The sequence below is a fragment of the Halictus rubicundus genome, chromosome 5, assembly GCF_050948215.1.
Source record: "Halictus rubicundus isolate RS-2024b chromosome 5, iyHalRubi1_principal, whole genome shotgun sequence".
NCBI lineage: Eukaryota > Metazoa > Arthropoda > Insecta > Hymenoptera > Halictidae > Halictus > Halictus rubicundus.
In genome coordinates, this window is record NC_135153.1 from 8,927,981 (window position 1) to 8,947,445 (window position 19,465).

Consider the following 19,465-nt stretch of genomic DNA (forward strand, 5'->3'; position numbering starts at 1 on the left):
GGTTTCTCGATGATTCGCGAGGATGCATATTGCCCGAGATGAGACGGGACGAGACGGGACGAAACGGGACAACCGATGGCCAAGCCGAAGCGAGCGAGCGCGGGCGTAGCGGTTACGTTTCATCAGTTATTCGCGAGGCATCCGCCTGACAGCTGCTGCGCGAAATGAAATTGAATCGAGGGATCCGCGTTTCAGCTCTTCGCTTCGACGCCTTGAATTCGGTTATTTGCGGCGTTATATAATACCTCGCTGCGATTCAGGGCCTTTCATAGCCGAAACTAAAGTACTACTACGCGCACCGGGCTCGACGGATCGATCGGTATCTGGGTCGTCAAAAATACCTGTTGTTGTTTTCGCTAAATACATATTTCCCAGCTCGTTCATCTCTGCTCTCGTCCGTGGGCGTCAATGAACGATTCGCGATCGGCGCTTCTCGATTCGGTTGCGAGGTAGGTATCGTTCCCAGCCAATTTCTACCGTCCAACAGAATTCTAACAGGATTAATGTTTCAGGAAAAATTGTTTGGTTTCCGATCGCAGATCGGGAACACGCGCCGAGAATTTCGAATCTCGAGCGACGGCGGGTGAAACGCGTGGGGCGCAGATGAAGCAACGCGCGGATGAAAGGGTGGATGGAAGCTCCCTAACCTAACCCTTCCGCTAGCCAGCGGTCCCGGTTCTTTCTGTGTCAGCGGGAAAAAGTTCCTAGAAAAATCTGTCTTCGGTTTCCCACCTGCTAGATCATGTAAAAATATCTTAGAGGAACCTGAACACTCCTCTGCGCAGGTAGAGGCTTCAAGATCGGTCCAGGCTTATGGTTCTCCTATTTAATTTAATAAGTTTCCCGAGAATCGAAAATATAATGTCCAAGTACTTTTCAGATCCACTGCACCGACTAATTGTTTGTTCTGCCCGAGGATCATTCCCATATAGGCCGGTTAAGAGGGAGTCTACTGTATTCAGGTATCCTCGAAACTGCAAACGCGAGCAAACGCGAACCAAAGACCTCTTGGAAACGACGTTCGAGGGGATTTTTGCCCGCGTCTGGATAGCGAACGCGTTATCGAAGCAGGGTGGACTAAGAGAGGACGATCCCGGGAGGGATCGCGTTAGAAAATTATTAGAACGCGAACGAGAGAGAGAGAGAGAGAGAGAGAGAGAGAGAGAGAGAGAGAGAGGAACGCGCGTGATCGGGTAGCGCGACAAAAGATTGAAATACACAATCTTGTACGAAGACGGTCGGGATCGGCATCGGCATCGACGTCGCGCGAGTTGTAGGAAAAGACTAACGAGATATTATCCATTAAAGGAGCGCTGATCGTGTTCCATCCGCCGAGAGGGGCAAATTGAAGGAGAGACAGCCGATACGCGCCACCAAAGGGAATAAGAACGAGAGACGAGGAACGAACGAAGGAGGAGAGAAAAAAAGAAAGAAAGAAGCCGAGAGAAAGAGAGAAAAAGACGGGATATCAACTCGAAACGAAACCGAGGAAAAACGTCCTGTCGAATCATCGTCCAGGCGAAAAAAGCTCGACAAGAGCCGGCAATGCCTGTCGATATTTAACGAATTATCCCAGCTGCGGGTAAATATAAATCTACTCCAGGTCGGATCGTATGTATTATGCATGAGCTGCAATGTAGCTGTCCCCCTACAGAGGTCGGATAACCTAACCCGTCGAGAGAGCGAAAGAGAAGGACAGAGAGAGCGAGAGAGATGGAGAGAGAAAGAGAGCCAGCAGGCAAGTGTTCAATATATCCTAGCCTATCGATCTCGTCGACCGAGCGCGAAAAGACGCGAGAAACGGGACATAGATAAGTAATTAATATTCCCCGGACAGCAGCCGATAACGCGGATTTCGCTGTCCGCCATTGACAACTTCCTACGTGTTGACATTCGGGGGCTACTACCGTTTCGTTTGGGCATCAGCGTGAACCTCGCGAGTCCTAGAAGAGATCCTCTCCCTCTCTCGGAGAGCAGAGAGCGGAGAAAATAATGTTTCCCGCGTACAGCGGCAGATCGGTGTCCATTCGAAGGAGAGAGGAATGTCCTTAACGCGGCTCCGAGTCTCCAGTCTTTTCCTTCCCGAGATCCGGGGTGAAAGGCAGGAAACGGAATTTATTTCTCACAATCGACTGGATCGAGGCAACCGCGTTCCTCCATGTCGAGATCCGCGGACGAGGCGTCTCTATCGAGCGTTTCTGCCGTTCGACGGCGTTCTCCCTGAAAGCATCTCGCGTGAACCAGCATAATACAGCAAAGTTTAGAACGCGTAACGAAGTCGCACGGCTTTGGAAAAAATATTGCAACCGGAGAGAGACAAAGGTTTACCGGCCGGTATGGTCGCGAGGCGACGTCGCTTTGGAAAATATAGAGCGTGTTGGTCGGCAACTTCGAGGGCGACGAATCTTCCGGGATGGCGGGCGAGAATTTTGCATCCGTGGCGAACTAAAATCGGGGAAAGAACGTCGGTTTTCATTGGCCGTCGGACGACGGGAGGAGAAATATTGGTGAAACGTCGGGCGACGGCCCCGGCTAATCGACTCGTTGAAACGTAGTTAATCGCAATGCCGATTATTTCGCGAATAACTTACAGGAACCGACGTCTATTTCCGTTTCGCTCGACCGTCTCTCGTTTCTGTCATTCTCGGGCGCGAGGCTATTTACGAGATGACTGCTCGATCGACCGGGTCACGCGGTTAAAGCCGCGCATCGTCCTAGCTCTAACGAAGATGGACTTCCCCGGATTTTCCTGAAGAATTGATGATGCACCGTTTGCCGGTTGCACGGTTGCCGGTTACCGGTTGCCGCGGAGAACGTTGCTCGGTATCCGACGTTCGATACCGTCTAATTTATTAACGCCTCGCCTACCCGAAGCGGTCCGAATCACTGGCCTGTCATTTCTTACGGTTTGCTGTCTTTCGAAATCCTTATTCCCAACGACGCCGCGGAACAAGAAGAATATCGATTGCTCGCGCATCGTTTCGAATCGTCGACGAGAGCGCCCCGTCTATCTATAAAAACACGTGGGTAGATGAAAAACGCGTTGCCGAGAACTCGGGGATTCTCTTCGAAATCCGTGGGGAAGGTACAGAGAGATCGAGAGAGCGATACGCTTTCGAGCCCACCGGGACCGATCCGTCGAAAGAAATTAGGGTTGCAGGTACCGCAGGTTCGCCAAAGTCCAGGAGAAGAGATATCGGTACGTCTGGAAGACTGGCGAACGGCACAGTGTCAGGGTGTATTTGTATCGATCGCGGGCTCTCCGAAGGTATTTGTTACCTGCATTGTTTTTCCTTCGCACCATCGAGCAAAAGGAGACCACGAGGGCCGACATCCCTTTTACTCTGCTCCAAGGTATCCGCGCGTCTAGTTAACCGTTCCCTTTTTCCTCGCTTTTTTTCCCGCTTTCTCCGAAGCGAGCAGGCTCGTGAGCGCGAGCACCGCCGCTCACCGGGTTCTATCGCACGTACAACGGAACGGCCGCAAAAGGGTTGCAATCGGCGTTCGTGTCGACCAGCTCTCGAACAGATTCGCGCGATTCTTCGCGGAAGACCCGCGATATCGGCAGAGTTCGGCCGAAAATTGTTCGCAAAATTCGAGCCTCGAGTTTCGGGAGAAGCGTTGCGAACGGAATGAATCGATCGTCCCCAGCCGACCCTCTCCGATGGAAAATTCCAGGAAGGCTTTTCATCGCTCTCACGCGATCATTTTTCCCGGAAAATTCGCCCACGCGTTACGCAACATCCTCGTCCGACGATCTCGAATGACGGAATCCGGTTCTACCAGCGGAATCGAAACCGATCAAATTCGACCAAAATTTACATTTTTCACGTGTCTTTTTTACAGAACGGCCCCGTGCACGCTGTGGGAGAGCGCGGCACGGAACGATGGTTTAGAGATTCGGGGACGAGTCGGGGGAGAAGAAGCATAACTATCGCCCCTCGAGGAGGAAAGGCTCGAAGGAAAATGCCAGGTGGCCACCAAACCTCCACGATTCCGGCAAACTTCTCGACAAACGGTCCCTGCACAACCAGGCGGGCTGCTTGGCCTGTCTGCTCGCCTGGCTGTCTATCTATCCCTCCGTCAACGACATTCGAGGTCCAAGCGGCGTCTGTTGCCGTACCGGATATCCGCTCATCCTGCCACCGCGCGTCGCACCGCGCCGCACCGCGCCGCGCCGCCTCCGGCCAAGAAACATCTTGTTCCGACGCTGGAAAATCTCGAGGCACTCTCTCCTTTTCTCTCTCAGAAAATACGAGCGCGTACCGCGGGCACCAGACTTTCGATAAGCCTCCCCTCTATCGAAATCTTCTGCCGACTAATCTGGATCGCACCAGACGTTCTTTCTCATCGACAACGTTCGAAATTCGCCTAGCCGAGCGAATCCTCGAGGTTTTCGGCAACGTTGAGAGTTTCGTCGTCGTCGGTTTCGCACACTTCTCGAGCAAACGCGTTCGACGTTGTCAACGATGAACGAGTGCCTCGAGAACTTTGCTCGTCTAATTCCGTCTCGGCAAACGAGCGAAATCTCGAGTCCACGGTGTGTACCGGTGTGTTTGCTCGCGATTCTATCACGAAAGGGTTCGGAATAATCGCGAAGCGAGACGAGACCAGACGGGACGAGGCGAGACGAGGCGAGGCGAGGCGAGGTGAGACGAGGCGAGACGAAACGACCGCGACGGGAGCAAGCACAAGGTGCCATTTAACCGAGGCACGTGCGGTCTGCGCACTTGGCAGCCGACCAACGCGCCTTAGAATGAGACCAAACGTCCGGAGGTGACGTCACCGGGTGAATCGCACCGCGAGAACAGAAAAACGCGATCGGGGGTGGCGTTGGGCTAACCTCGTTGTTTCGCGGGACGGTAACGAAACCGATCGACGCGACGCCACGGGGGAGCAACAGGTTCGATCGGTGGAAATCCAGGCGAATCCCTTGCCTCGAGCGGTCGACGATTGCACGATCGAACCGTTTCACCGGCTTAGCCTTTGTTTTTCTTTCGGGACTAATCGAACAGCCATTAGCGGTAAAATCTCTTGGGAAGGGGCAGCCTTTGATCCCGAATCCTTGGCGAAGCGAAATCTGGATAATCGCGTTTAAATATAGACGATCGCTGGGAGAACGTTAATCTCCGTGCGATTACTCGCAGAAACTCTGCGGAGAGAAGCGTAGGAAATAAGACGGGGGACCGTGCCGTTTTTTCGGAAGCCCGCGTCGAAACGGACGAGGCGTGTCGAGGCGGTGGTCTTTGAAACGGGCAGGAAAGGAGCGCGAAAAAGGGTACGGGTACGAGACCGATCACTATAACAGTTTCAAGGTGGTCGAGCGGACTGGTTGCGGAGGAGCAAATTGATCCTCGTTCACCCTTCGCGCTCGCCGCAAAGTTACCCTGAAAATAACTCTCTCGCAGATTACGCGAGGTGAAACGAGGATGAAACGCGCGTAAAAGAGGCTAGTGAAAGTGCCGGAGAGCTAATCCAACGTGTAAACTACTCTTGGCCTTTAGAATCGAGCCGAGCCGAGCGGGGCCGAGCAGACTCGAGCAGCCTCGAGCAGAGCGCCGGTTCCTCCTCTCGAAGAAAAATACTCTGCCGCCGTGGAAAAGATCGTTTTCGCGATCGACGAAATGCGAGCCGAGCGGAGCCGAGCAGACTCGGGCAGAGCGCCGATTTCTCCTCTCCGAAGGAAAACACTCTACCGCCGTCGAAAAGATCGTTTTCGCGATCGACGAAATGCGAGCCGAGCGGAGCCGAGCAGACTCGGGCAGAGCGCCGATTCCTCCTCTCCGAAGGAAAACACTCTACCGCCGTCGAAAAGATCGTTTTCGCGATCGACGAAATGCGAGCCGAGCGGAGCCGAGCAGACTCGGGCAGAGCGCCGATTTCTCCTCTCCGAAGGAAAACACTCTACCGCCGTCGAAAAGATCGTTTTCGCGATCGACGAAATGCGAGCCGAGCGGAGCCGAGCAGACTCGGGCAGAGCGCCGATTTCTCCTCTCCGAAGGAAAACACTCTACCGCCGTCGAAAAGATCGTTTTCGCGATCGACGAAATGCGAGCCGAGCGGAGCCGAGCAGACTCGGGCAGAACGCCGATTCCTCCTCTCCGAAGGGAAACACTCTGCCGCCGTCGAAAAGATCGTTTTCACGATCGACGAAATGCGAGCCGCGCGATTACGGTCGGCCATCGTAAGAGCGCTTGGACCGGGTACGCGTGTGTCGTAGCGTATCAGCAATTTGGACCGTGATCAAGGTGACCGGCAGAGGCCAGATGAACGAATGCGACGCGGTCATCGTCGGCGATCCACATACTCGGTGGATCGTTCGCGATGGAAATTTCTTCGGCGAAACCGAGCGCGTCACGGAAGCATCTCGAAACGGATAGCTGGGGGAAAAGATCGCAACGGGCAACGGTCGCCTGGATCCTCGTGATCGAGTCCAACAAGATAGCACCCGACGCTTCGTCGACATCGATACATACCGATATCGATAGCAGCCGCGCGACATAGTCGATCGCGTTCACGTGACGAGTCGAACCAGTCGGTTACACACACGCATCGGTATGACTAACCGCGTGACGCGATCGTGTTCTTGGCAAGACGTTCGATCGAACCTTGACGAACCTAACCGCGCTTTTCGAGCGTAGACCGACCGGGAGGATCTCGATCGAACCGCGCCGACCGTCCACGATTCGCTGGGAATGTTCGAGAAAACTCAAAGAAAAGAACGTCATGCAACTTGATCGTGGCTTGCCGAGAATTTACCAGGTAGAATCGCTTCGTCGAGAAAAGTACTCGTCGTTGCACGTTTAATGTTTTCTCACTGCTCGGAAGATGTCGAAGTAGTACAGGGGAAAAACAAATTATCCAATGAGAAATCAGGCTAAAGTACGGAGAACGAAGAACCGTAGAACCGTCGCGTCGCGACGGTCGAAGAAGACGCTCGTGTGCAACGGGTCCCGGAGTAGAAGAACTTTGGTGAAATAAAACGAGTCGTAGAGAGACCGGGAAGGCTTCGGGGAGCACCAAAGAGGAAGTTTAATCGACGAACTCGATCAGCGAACGGTCAAAAAGACTCTGAGAGGTCTCGACGTAGTAATCCTCGATGGCGGTTGCGAAAATCGGACGGATAATCCTTTGAAAAATCGGCAGAGCTCCGAGTCTACTTGTCGACGCGAGAAACTGCGGCCCCGGCTATCGGCGAAGAGCCCAGAAGGGAATAGAATGGACCGGAAGCGAGCGGGAACGATCGAGCGGCTCCTGGTGGACGCGATGCGCGTAAAAGGCGACTAAGCGACAAAACGACTAAGCGGCCGAAGCTGGCCCGCGGGCTGTATGTACGAGTCGGAACGCTTCACGGTGTGTTCGCGATCCGTGAAAAGATCCCAAAAATAATGTCGGCCGGTGAAGAAATAAATCCGCGCCGGGCGAGGCGGGTGCCTAAAAGAAGAAGAAGGTTCTCGTCAGGGAACGGGTGCGTTCTGGGAACGAAACCGGCGGCATAGTATGCGAGTTATAAGAAGAGCGGTGAAGCGATCGCATCGGCTAGTCGTGTAAAGAGTTTTGTCCGCGGCGAGCCACCAAGAGGAAACCAACCACCGAGGGAAGAGGAAGCCGAGAAACGAGCCGAGGTGATATCGGCCAGTGAGAAAACCAGCGGACAGAGACGCAACAACGGGAGATAGAGAGAGAGAGAGAGCTAGTGTGAAAGCCAGTGTGAAAGACAAAGCAAGACAGAGCAGACAGGGGCATGGCAGGGAAAAGCAGGGCAGAACAGGGCAGGGCAAATCAGGGCAGGGCAGGGCAAGTCAGGGCGCCTAGCCTAAGTCTCGGGACTCTGTATAGAAATTCGGTTCGGGACCGAGTCGCGAGGGTTCGGCTCGCGAGTGCTCGCGATAGCTCCCGATAGCTCGCGATAGCTCGAGATAGAGGAGACGACGACGCGATAGAAGAGCGGCCAGCGTAGCAGCCAGCGGGAGAGCAGGACTTACCTCTGCTGTTTTTAGAACTCCACTCCCAGAACTGCGCGGGTCGAGCCGAGCCAAAACCAAAATACCGCCGATACAGCGTTTCTGCGATGGTCTTTGTGCGCCGCCGACCAACCAGCACCTTCCTTAGCAACGTCCAACCGGCTTGCACCGAAGAAAACGCTCCTCGCCGCTGGCGGACCTAGCCTTACCGACCGTACGCCGACTGCCCGGGTCCTCCTCGACCAAGACCAAGACCAAGAACAACGACGCCAGGACCAACGACAACACGACGACCACGATCGCGATCATGACGAACAAGAGACACAACTCGACTTCCTGGGAGAGATAGTGACCGTGCCCCGTGGACACACGAGATCGCGCACAGAGAGCTTTATGATCCTCCTCTCTGCTTTCTTTATCGCATTGCTTTCTCCTTCTTCGAGTCAGAGCCAAACTACGGGAGACAGTGACGGTGGTGTGCGACGCGGGAACGTGTATACGGCTTTCTTTATGATCCCCCATCTCTCTCTAACTCTAACTCTTTCTCTTTCTTGTTAGCTCTTTCTCTCTATCTCTCTCTCTCTCTCTTTTTCTTTTTGTGCTTTTCTACCGTTTTCGAGTCTCTTCCCGAGACGGAGAATTCGCAACAGTGAACTTGCGCGATGACGAGCATTGGCAAACCTGAACCACCCCTAAAGCCAAAGGATTACGGATAAGGCGGCCATTTTCGTTCTCTTTCCGTTTGCCGGTGGTGGTCAGTGTCGTGAACCGACTCGATCGAACTCGAAGAGAGTCTCGTTTGCTGTGGACGGTCACGGTGGTGTTTGGGGACCATTCGCCCCATGATTTCTTTCTCGTTTGGACCGGAGATGTATCGTGCTCGGAGAGTTTGCGACGGTCGCTTGGCAAACGGGGGAAAAAAAAAAACGTCACGATGTGCGCAGTGTGTTTCACGGATGTATATTTTCTCGGTCGGTATCGCTTCGACGATTTCTCGCTTTTTCCCGGAGCTTTCGACGAGTTTAGTGTTCGCGACGTTCCCGGGCATCGATCGTTCGAGATCCCGACCCGCGACACCGGAGAACAGAGAAATCTCCGGGCGATTTTCTTAGGCATTATACACGAGGCATCGATCGAGGAGAGCGACTTACCTTTTTATCGCATGTAGGAGCCAATGTAGAGGGTCGGAGCTGCATACGCGACGGTGGTCCTTCGAAAGAAAAGAAAAAAGAGACTTGAGAGCAGAGTCATCATCGTTGATTGTAATGAGTTTTTTGTTTTCGGTAACGCGCAGACCTCGAACGTGTGATCCCCGCTTCTCCGATCGTTCGAGAGAAACGGGGATTCGATTTGCCGACGTTCCTTTTTTTTGTCTTCTTTTTTCTAGTTAGAAATTAGAAATAGAAGATTTCAAAACGATGGTATTTCGAGGGAAAAGCGAAACGAGCAAAACGAAAAGGAACGCGGCGAACCAGGGGAGGGAGGAAGAGCGAAAACGTTCTTTTATTCAGCAGCGTCTCGATATAAATCGGATCGCGGATGTGTCGGGCCTCCGAGTGACGTGACATAATGCGATTCGGATGTTCCGATTTCGCTCGACGTCACGTCGTAACTCGGGACGCCGATCACCGATCGCGAACCAGGAAAATGTCGTAACCGTCCAGGGTTTCCATAATTACGGCTCGAAACGGGCTCGAGCCCGCTCGCGGAGGAACGTTCCCCTGAATTCTTTATGATCATCTCTCGCTTCGCCTCGGTATTCGGCTTTAATCGGGTTAACAGAGCATCGAAGCGCAGCCGAAATAGCGTTCGTTATTAATTTAAGTCACTCTTAATACAGATCCTCGATGCCATCCCGGACGGACCGATCGTTGACTCTCTCTCTCTCCCTCTCTCTCTCTCTCTCTCGCGCGCGCGCGCGCGCGCGCTTCTCTTCACCGGCAAACATGCCACTCTCGACCATGGAAATTTCATTGGTGGAAGAAACTGGCAGAGTTCGAAAGTTCGCGTCCCTTTTCCGACCGGAGCTACCGTTTCACGAGAACGAGAGATTCGCGAGACATTCCGAGAGGCTCCGAGAGCGATCGTAGTAACGTGGGAAATCGATCCGAGGAGGATCGACGTTTTCAATTTGTACGCGACGCGTTTTCTCGCCCGACGACCCTCGCGCGTGGAAAAACCGAGGGAGGAAGTTCATTAATTTTTTCTCGAGCAGGGTGAAACCAGACCTTCCGTCAAAACTTCCGTTTATCTTACTCGTTTCCTTTCGGGCCGCCATTAGCCGGCGAGAAGAAGCGTCGCGTAGCGCCGGAGGAAATATTTCTTGGCGGTCAGCTTCTCATGCTTTTATCTTTCCTTCTTCAAGATAATCGAACATTTTCGCGACAAACGGCAACCAGTAAAAAGCGCGACCAGGATGTTGGTTTATCGGTGGAGAGGGAAGAACGAGCAACCCCTCGATCGGAGCTTCCGTCTTGGTTTTTTCGGTTCGGCATCGGCGACAACGGACGGTTAGACGCAGATTAGGAAGGTGGCCCGAAAAAAGGAGTAGGAGAGCGAGACGTTTCCAGAAGGAACAGGGACGACGATAATTTTTGCCTTCGGCGAACCGTTCCTCGGCCGAGAGAGGAGTCGAGCGAAGGAAGGCATAAAACGACATCGGTCCGGATCGGCACGTGCCACTCGATAAATCTGTCGGCAGCTGACGGGCACAGCCGGCTGCAACGAGTGTGCTGCAGCAGCCTCCCGCCTGCACTTGCGCTCGCTTTCTCCGTCTTTCTCTTGCCGTTGCTCTCGGTCGGTTAGAGTTGCGCTCGTGACTCGTGACTCCTGACTCCTGACTCGCAGCCCACCCCCTTCGCGGCTTTCCGTCTTGACGCGCGTCAACCGAACGCGTCCGGCCCTCCTGCGAGACCGACGCCGCTCCGCTCTGCTCCGCTCTGCTCCGCTCCGCTCCGTTTCGCCTCGCAACGAATCTCGCGGTCCGACAGTACAATATATCCCGGAGTATACTTCTTCTTTCTAAAAAACGCGGTTTAGCTGGAGAGAGGATTCCGGGCATTTTCCATCGTCCTCCGTTTGATGCTATTTGCTCGTATATTCTCGAGGAACCACGGCTCGACGCGACGCGACGGATCGACGGCGATCCAGGAGATCTCGCACCCCCGAAGCTCGAGTGATTCTTACGCGCGGTGTCGCCATATGGCGGCCAGTTACGAGCAGCGACGTTCTTCCCATAATTTTCGTAGCTGGGATCGCTCTCCCAGAGAAAACAGCCGCGAAACTAGTCCACAGGGCGGAAGATGGTCGCGCACCGTGCGATCGAGCGGTAGAACGTCTACGGCTGTCATCGTTTTCCGCGTGGCCGGCCAAACAGCCGAAGAAACGTTCCATTATCTTATAAGCTTCTCGCGTTTCGCGCGTACCGCGATAAATAATTCTTCGACGATTCCGCGAACCAGAAACGCAACTCCGGCTCGAAGAAGCTCGAGGTTCGAGGCATCATCTTCTCGCCATCCGCGGGGTCCGTTACCCCCGAGCCGATTCGAAACGCGGTTACATCGTCCTAATCGATTCTAACGAGATGAAAAGCTCGGGGGAAACGAGCGGAATCTGTGGTCGACACTAGATTGCCGGAGCGAATTGATTTCACTCATTTACGATTTTATTACTAATTTAATTAACCCTTAGCACTCGAACGGCGACTGTAAGGCGCCACTAAACATTGCTGTATCATTATTCGCAATATTCTTTACATTATTAAATCTGTTTATATTCAATAAATTACGAAACATTTCAGTATTGTACGAGTAAATTCCACCATTTTCGTATGTATAACATGAAAAAATATATATACGGGGGAAATATTCTAGGTAGGCAGAAATGTTTCGTTTTGGAGTTAAACATAGCTTCGAGTGCAAAGGGTTAAGAATTTTATTTAAAACATATGTTGCTTTTTAATAGAATAAGAAGGTGTGGGTATCTGATGACTAGATATTTATATATATATAGAGAGAGAAAAATATAAAATATATATATATAATATATATATAAATCACTATATATTTTGTATATATACAATCAGGGACAAAAGTAAGCAGACAGTTAGTGGAAACAGGTAAAAATGAATTAACATGACTGTTATAAATTTAAGTTTTATTCATTATATATTCTTATAGCGTATAGATCATTTAGTATTTATTATTTACATCTTTGTGTAAACATGCCGTACCACAACGAAAATGACAGCTATTTATCAGGAGACAAAAATAAGTGGACACTCAATGAAATGCGTAATAAATGGAACACATAACAATATTAGTACTTAGGATTGCCGCCTTTTGCTCGTATTGCTACTTCCAGACGTCGAGGAATACTTTGTATCCACTTTTCAATATAATCGTTACTAATTTTTTCAAATTCAGACTTTAACCTTTTCAAAAAATCGACCTTATTATTTCGCTGGTCCAATGGAACTTTTGCGTCCAGTAAACTTGGGCCGGCCCGTTCAAGCAATGTAATATTGGAATCCTTGACAATTTGTTTCGTTTATGGCACTCTGCAATTATTGTACAAATGTTCTTACTTGTACGAGGCTTGAATTGGTACTAGTAAGTTTGATGGTGATCACCGCATGTAAGCGTGACCTGTGCCTAATGTTTGTATACATTTCTTACCTCACAATAGCATTATAACCAAGTGTCCACTTATTTTTGTCTCCTGATAAATAGCTGATATTTTTGTATTAGTACGGCGTGTTTACACAAAGATGTAAATACGAACTTGAATTATTCGCTGAATAATCTATACACTGTAAGGATATATAATACATATAACTTAAGTTTGTAACAGTCATGTTAATTCGACTAAACTTCATTTTTACCTGTCTCCACTAACTGTCCATCTATTTTTGTCCCCCACAAAAAATATATCTATATACCCTCACCTTCTTATTCTATTAAAAAGCAACATGTGTTTCAAATAAAATTATTTTCTTCAAATAAAATTAGAAAAACTTAAATAATTTGATTTGAAACACATGTTGCTTTTTAATAGAACAAGAAGGTGTGGGTATCCGATCACTAGACTGCGGACCTTTATGCAAAATAAAAATATTCTATTTCAATAGCGACAAACAGCAGTGAAACAGAAATTGATTTTCTTTCTTAATATATTTGATCGGTCGAAGGACAATGTGATTAGCGTTCTGAAATTCTTCTAATGTTTTCACTGCTTTCAATCACACCTGCCGATCTGTGCAACACCGCCGATCTGTCAGAGGGAATCGCCAATTGACCAGATACCTTCTTTCTGATCCGGCAATCTAGTGTTAACGAGTTCGAAGCATCGTTCCGTCGCGGCGAGTAGGAGAAAATTGGAAAGCTTCCGGCGCGGCGGTAAGAAAAAATGAAGAACACGAGTGGCACACGATGTGTATGCGTTTGTCGCGCGTGCATGCGCGACGGCCGCTACGCCGTGTTACGTTCCGCGCGTTACGTATCGCCTACAAAACAACAAGTAACACGTATGTAGAGTACACGCTTAATCGATCAGCCTGTTACTTGCGTCATTGGAGGACCGGAGACATGCTCGGCCGGGGTCTCTCTTTCACGACACTGTCGCCAGTTTCTTTCTCTCCCCGGTATGTACATTGTTGGCCTCTTGCGCTGCTAAGGGGGGCAGAATACATCATATCGCGTGGATCACGCTCGCGAAACGATTTCACGGCCCGTTGAGCTCTCTTTCTTTCGCGGCGTCTACAGAGTGAATGCTCGATACTTGTCAACAACACGGGTCTTGCCAGCGACATATATCGTCCAGGAGTAGTGTTCCTTCCCGAGAATTTCTCGAGAAATTTTATAATTGATGATTTCTCATTTCTCGAGAGAAATTCCAGTATTTCTCAAGAAATTTAAATTTAGGACAATTCTTATGTATCTCATTTATTTGATAACATATAAATTCTTAAATTCTCTTAAATTCTTATTTAAAACTTTAGAAAAACTGAATACTGAATTGAGTAATGGGTTTCTTGTTGTTATCGAAGAAGAAATATCTAAACGAAGAGACAAGATTGTTGTATCCCTTATAAAATATCTGCATAATCCAGAATCTCTGCAAAAAGATTCGGAAGATACATTTTTTTATTCAACATCAAATGCACACAAATTCTAAGCAGACTTTTTGGAAAATATAACAATGATTCTTATGAAAATAGTGAAAAACTTTCAGATTCTCAGAATGAGGAACTATCACTGGAAAAACAGTTAGAATTAGAAATTGCAGATAGCCTTCAACAATTTAGTGTCAAGAGTTTAGCGGCAGAAGAAAATAAATTCCGGAAACTCTAACAAAGGAATTCCAAATTTTTTAGTCCACTGGGAAAAAGGAAGGTATACGATAAAGCCAACATCCACACAAAATGAAAGAAGTTTTTCTACGGCTACAGATTTTGTTAAAAAAAAAAAAAAAAGAAGTAGATTGTCTGATTCTACATTAGACGCATTATGCTTCTTAAGAAGTCATTTCAAAACAAAAGCGTAATGTTTCACTTTATAAAAGTTTGGTAAAAGTTTCCCAATATTTTATTAAAAATTCTCGAGAATTCTCGAGAAATACAGTCTTATTTCTCATTTCTCGAGAAATGAAAAATGTTGAGAAATCAGGAACACTATTCAGGAGATTCTCTGGTCCACGCTGAACGTCGTTGCCTCTCAAGCTTCGCGGCCCTTTACGGGGCATACACCGCGGTAGCGGGGATAATTCTGCGATTTTTATCGGGCAGATATTTGCGACATATATTGAGCAAACACTGTATCGTCCTCCTCTGCCTCTGGTCCGAGGTCTCTCGAGCTTCGGGGTATACCAGTAGTGGGGATAATTCCGTGAGGATTATCGTCCAGGCCTCGACGACATATATCGAGAAATCACTGTATTTCGAACGCCCAACGATTACTCGCGAGAGCTTGCTTTTGGCCGGTGCGAGAGAGGAATACGAGAATATCGTGCTCTCGCGACGACACGGCCTTTTCGATGTTGACACTGTTCCAGCCGGTGCGGAAGGAAAGTTTACGGGAGCAGAAATCTCGAGGAATAATACCGCTGCCGCGCCGGGCAACCCTAACCCATGCGAACGGAGCCCTCGGGGAGCCCTCTCGAGGGGATCGGGAAGCGGGGCGATTTCAGCGTAGATCGTTCGATCCCGGCCGCTGTAACGAACAAGGAGGCGCGCAAAAGCTCCCGGAGGCTCACGGAGCCGAATGTTGGCGCGAGTGCAACGCGCCATATTCTTTGTCCTATGACACGGCGAAGTTAAAGCTCCGCGCCGGCTAAATTTAAACGCAGCCGCCAGGGCTGAGTCTAAGACCGAGGCTGAGCAGCACCAGCCGCCAGAAACCAGAGCACGTGCTTCAACTAAGTGACGTGTGCCTTCTTCCTCTCCTCTCCTCTCCCCTCCCCTCCCCCTTCTTTCCTTCTCCTCACCCCCTCCCGCCACCACCTTCCTCGACGAGTCCTCTCCCACCCCCGAATCCCTGTGGTCTCTCTCGTCGCATCTCCTACGAGTTTCACGGATTTCTAATTGTTCGGTCCCTCTCTCGTCCACCTCCTGCGATCTCCTAAACTCTAAACCATAAACTCGAGCCGTTTCATAATCGCCCGTGGAAAAGTTTCAGCGAATCGTTTCTTAGGGACAGTCAAAAGTTGTCTTCCCATTCGTTGCTTCCCTACCGATCTCCGGAACGAATGAAACGGCTGATGAGAAAAACGATATATTTATCGCAAAAATTATTCTATGCGTCCTCCAGTATCTCGTGGCTCTCGAAGTGCTCTTTGGTGTGTGTCGCAGCCTCCTTTCAACACTTTGACTGCCAAACTAGAAATCTCAAAAATCCCCTAAAATCAAAGTACGTACGTTACTTGATGAAATAAAAATTGAAAAAAATTTTATAGATCCGGATGAAATTTGGTACAATCGATATATCAACGTAAAAGTTCATTTTCAAACATGGACAAATAATTCCGTTATCCACGTATGGGTGACACGGCAGTCAACGTGTTAAACGATCAATTTGCAAAGGAAATGCGATCGGCCTAACGACGCGCGTGCACGGATAGAACGATTCTCAAAAATGACAGGAAACTTCGTGTCGAAGAGAGATCGGCAAGTGGCAGTGGATACGAACGATCCGAGTAAGCTGTAGAAGGGATCGATCGATCGATTTTCCGTATGGTAGCCAGGCGCGCGACCGAGAGGAGCTGGCACAAACATCCTGCACCTCACACGTGGCCCTAACCGAGTGTAGAACACGTGTTTCCTCTCCTACCGAGACACCATGGAATAAATCGTCCACGGGGTTCGGTCAGCCCCTTCGATATCGCATGGACGACGCTCCATCTCGCCCTGCACCAGGGATCTGGGACGCCGCGCGCCGTTGCTCGATCATCGATCGACCCTACAACAACTACGACTCGCAGCCACGATTCTTCCGTCGATTCCCCGAGCGAGAAACCTTTCTTTACGGTTCGCGGAAGGAACGCGTAAAAACGATTATTTTCGCAGCAACGGATCCGATGTTCCGCCTTCATTCCCTCCAGGGTCGTTTCGCGTTCTGTCTTTCGCGTTTTGGTCTCCGGCTGCTCTCCGGTGTCACCTACGAACACGGTTTCACTGACTACACTGATTTCTCTGTATACGTCGCCGAGGTCTGGATGATTCTCGTTACGAGTCGGTTGCGCCGTTCTGGGCACTGACTCTTACACGAAATCTGAGGTTGTCGCCGAGCGTCGCATTTGAAATACACAGGAAACCTAAGAGTCATATCCGTCTACAAGTCATAAAAGCCTGTGACTACTAAGCGATAGTGACAAGAAGACTGAGAAAATGTCTTCTCACCGCGATGGTGTGGGTAGTTCCACTGACTTCAAATTGTAAGGTTGGCACTGACTAGTAACGAGAATTCACTGTACCCCGTGAGGGGTCGCGAAGCTCGAGAGGCCTCGGTAAACATAACACCGGTCGGGCATGTCTCCTGGACGATGCATGACGCCGGCAAGACCCGTGTTGTTGACATATATCGTGAATGCCACTGTATTGGTACCGGACACGTTCTTGGTTCAAGGTTTCCTTCGAAACGGTGAACGCGACGGGAGGATCGCGGCGGGAGGGCACCGAGGATCGTCGCCCTTCGGCTACATGGACCACTGGACCCCACCGTCTCGTCTCGTCTCGTTTCTTCTCGTTTCACGTCGCCTTTGCCCCGTCCCTGGTCGCCCCGGATTAGGCCACCGCAACGAATGTCACGGACCGATGTTACGGAGGCCGATCGCGATCTCGTGCGCACGCGGCGCGCAACACCACCGAGAACAGACTCCCACGCGCTGCGCGGAGTTACGCTGCAGACTTTGGGAAAACAACCGGATTCGGTTTCGAGACTAAACGAGAAAACCGTTAATTGTTCCGCCTGTGCTGGATTCGATCGCGTCGGATCCGGTAGCGATACCTCGGGAGCGCGCGCTGAACGCGTCGGTAGGGGAGCGTGTATAGGATCGAGCAGAAAGTTTCGTTTCACGGGAAATACCGCCCTCCGTTGTTATATAACTTGGTCATTGTATTTGCGACCGTGTGCCTGTCCGTTTGCCTGCCGGCGCGGTGCGGAGCGATCGTTCTACCATTTACAAGACGCAGCTCGTTAGATGAATGCGTCCTTGGTGTCCGAGTCTCGTCGACGATCGATCGCGTGTCCGCGAAGAAAGTCGCGGAAAATTGGAGAAACGGCGACCATTGTCCTTTCGCTCTTCCAGTTTTCTAGGAATTTTTCTTTTGCCCAGCAGGTGAGAATTTCAGTGAAATTCGGGTCTCCCCTACAGCGAAGGAGATAAGTTGAAAAACTTTCGGCTGGATCGGAAGATCGAGAGACCAAGGGGTTTCGAGCCGGGTGAAATTTGGGGGGGGGGGCAGGAACACGAGGAGGCGAAGAAAATGTTCTTCTGCTCCGTTCTTCCTAATGCAGGGAGGAGACTGAAACGCGATACTTGGCTGGCTCCGGGATGAGAGGAGACGAGACGAGACGAGACGAGACGAGACGAAACGAGACGCCGCGCGCGAGCGATTCTACTCGGAGCAAGGCAGAATGAAAGCAACCTAGCGAAAAGAGAGGGAGAACGACGGCGCGAAGGAAGTGGATCGGAAAAAGAGAAAAACAAGAAGGGAGGAGAGGTCCGCGGGTTGAGTGAACGCGCTCTCCGAGAGGGGCAGAGGCGAATTTTCAAACTTTTCTCCGATTCCAGCGACACCTTCTCGAAAAAGAGGGAATGCGGCTCTCGCGATTCAGCGGAGAAATGTTAACGCGTCGAGCAAACTCTCTTCGTATAATCTTCAGGAGTTCGCTCTCGCCCCTCTCGTGTGCCTCGTTACGTCTTCCAACGATATTCCCATTCTACGAGTGCTTCGCATTCCTTGATTGTACACGCGGAAACGCGTCGAGTTAAACCGATGCGGGAGACAACCGATCGAGAAGCTCTCGTAACGTTATGATTTTCGAATTTCCGCGAGCACAGCCGGAGAACTCCGAGAACGAATAAGCAAGATTCGAGAATAAGTAAGAAAAATAATTCCGGGGCGAAAGGGCTCGACGGAGAAAAGTAGAAAGAGGGCAGGATGAGTGTGGAAGTAGAAAGCGACCGGGAGGGGGGGGGGTCCAGAGGGAAGAGAACCAGAGCGGAAAAACGACCAACTGGAAGAAGAAAAAGCAGAAGAAAGTAACCGGGGATTAAGGAGACGAGCAAAAGAGTGTAAACGAGCAGCAGGGAAAAGGGAAAAGCAAGGAGAGTGGGAGAGAGAGAGAGAGAGAGAGAGAGAGAGAGAGAGAGAGATGTGGACGAAGCCGAAGACGATAGGAAAGCAAGTAGAAGAGGTAGATGATGAGGTTTCGTGGAGGCGCTGTTCGACTTCTCAAGGTGTCCGAGCTAGAAGAAGAGGACCAACTAGGAGAGAGGCAGAGAGAAGAGAGAGAGAGAGAAAGAGAGAAATCGGTGGGGGCAGTCGCGACGCGAGGAGGGCCGCCGCGACGCCGGGCGTCCAGTGATCGCGCCTTAAAAGGTTCGACGCCGCACGCGCCCAACATCTGCCAGCTCGTTTCTCCTCTCTTCTCTTCGTCTGTTTAGCGCGACGCGTACACGCGCGAGTTCATCTCTCTCTCTCCCTCTCTCTCTCTCTCTCTCTCTCTCTCTCTCTCTCTCTCTTTCTTTCGCTTCACTCTCGTTTTCCCTTTCTGCTCGACGCGTGCAAGCTCTCCGACACGGTAAGAGAGAAGAGAAACGGGTAACGGTGAGTTCGAAGAAAAAGCAGAGGAGCAGAGGAGCGAGTTTTAAGGGGACATGATCTAGATTCTAGAAGAAAAATGATCGACGGGGTGCGAGATCGTCTCCGGCTCGGTGAGAACCACGTCGCGATTGTCGGCGAGACAAACGAGATCCGATATCTCGCGATAAATAATCAATTT

At 50.6% G+C, this 19,465-nt stretch overlaps 1 protein-coding gene across 4 annotated transcripts in view; it reads right to left on the reverse strand.

Moving 5' to 3' along the window:
- Mef2 (myocyte enhancer factor 2) overlaps window positions 1-19,465 on the reverse strand; it is a 54,149-nt gene that overhangs the window by 26,246 nt on the left and 8,438 nt on the right. For 2 of the 4 annotated variants that reach the window (XM_076788172.1, XM_076788166.1), the window contains exon 2: window positions 9,116-9,174. The exons of 1 other annotated variant lie outside the window; for it this stretch is intronic. The gene's annotated coding sequence lies outside the window, so the exon portion shown is untranslated. Of the gene's footprint in view, window positions 1-7,985; window positions 9,175-19,465 lie in introns of all 4 variants that reach the window. One more of the 4 variants, XM_076788171.1, reaches the window with a different exon arrangement.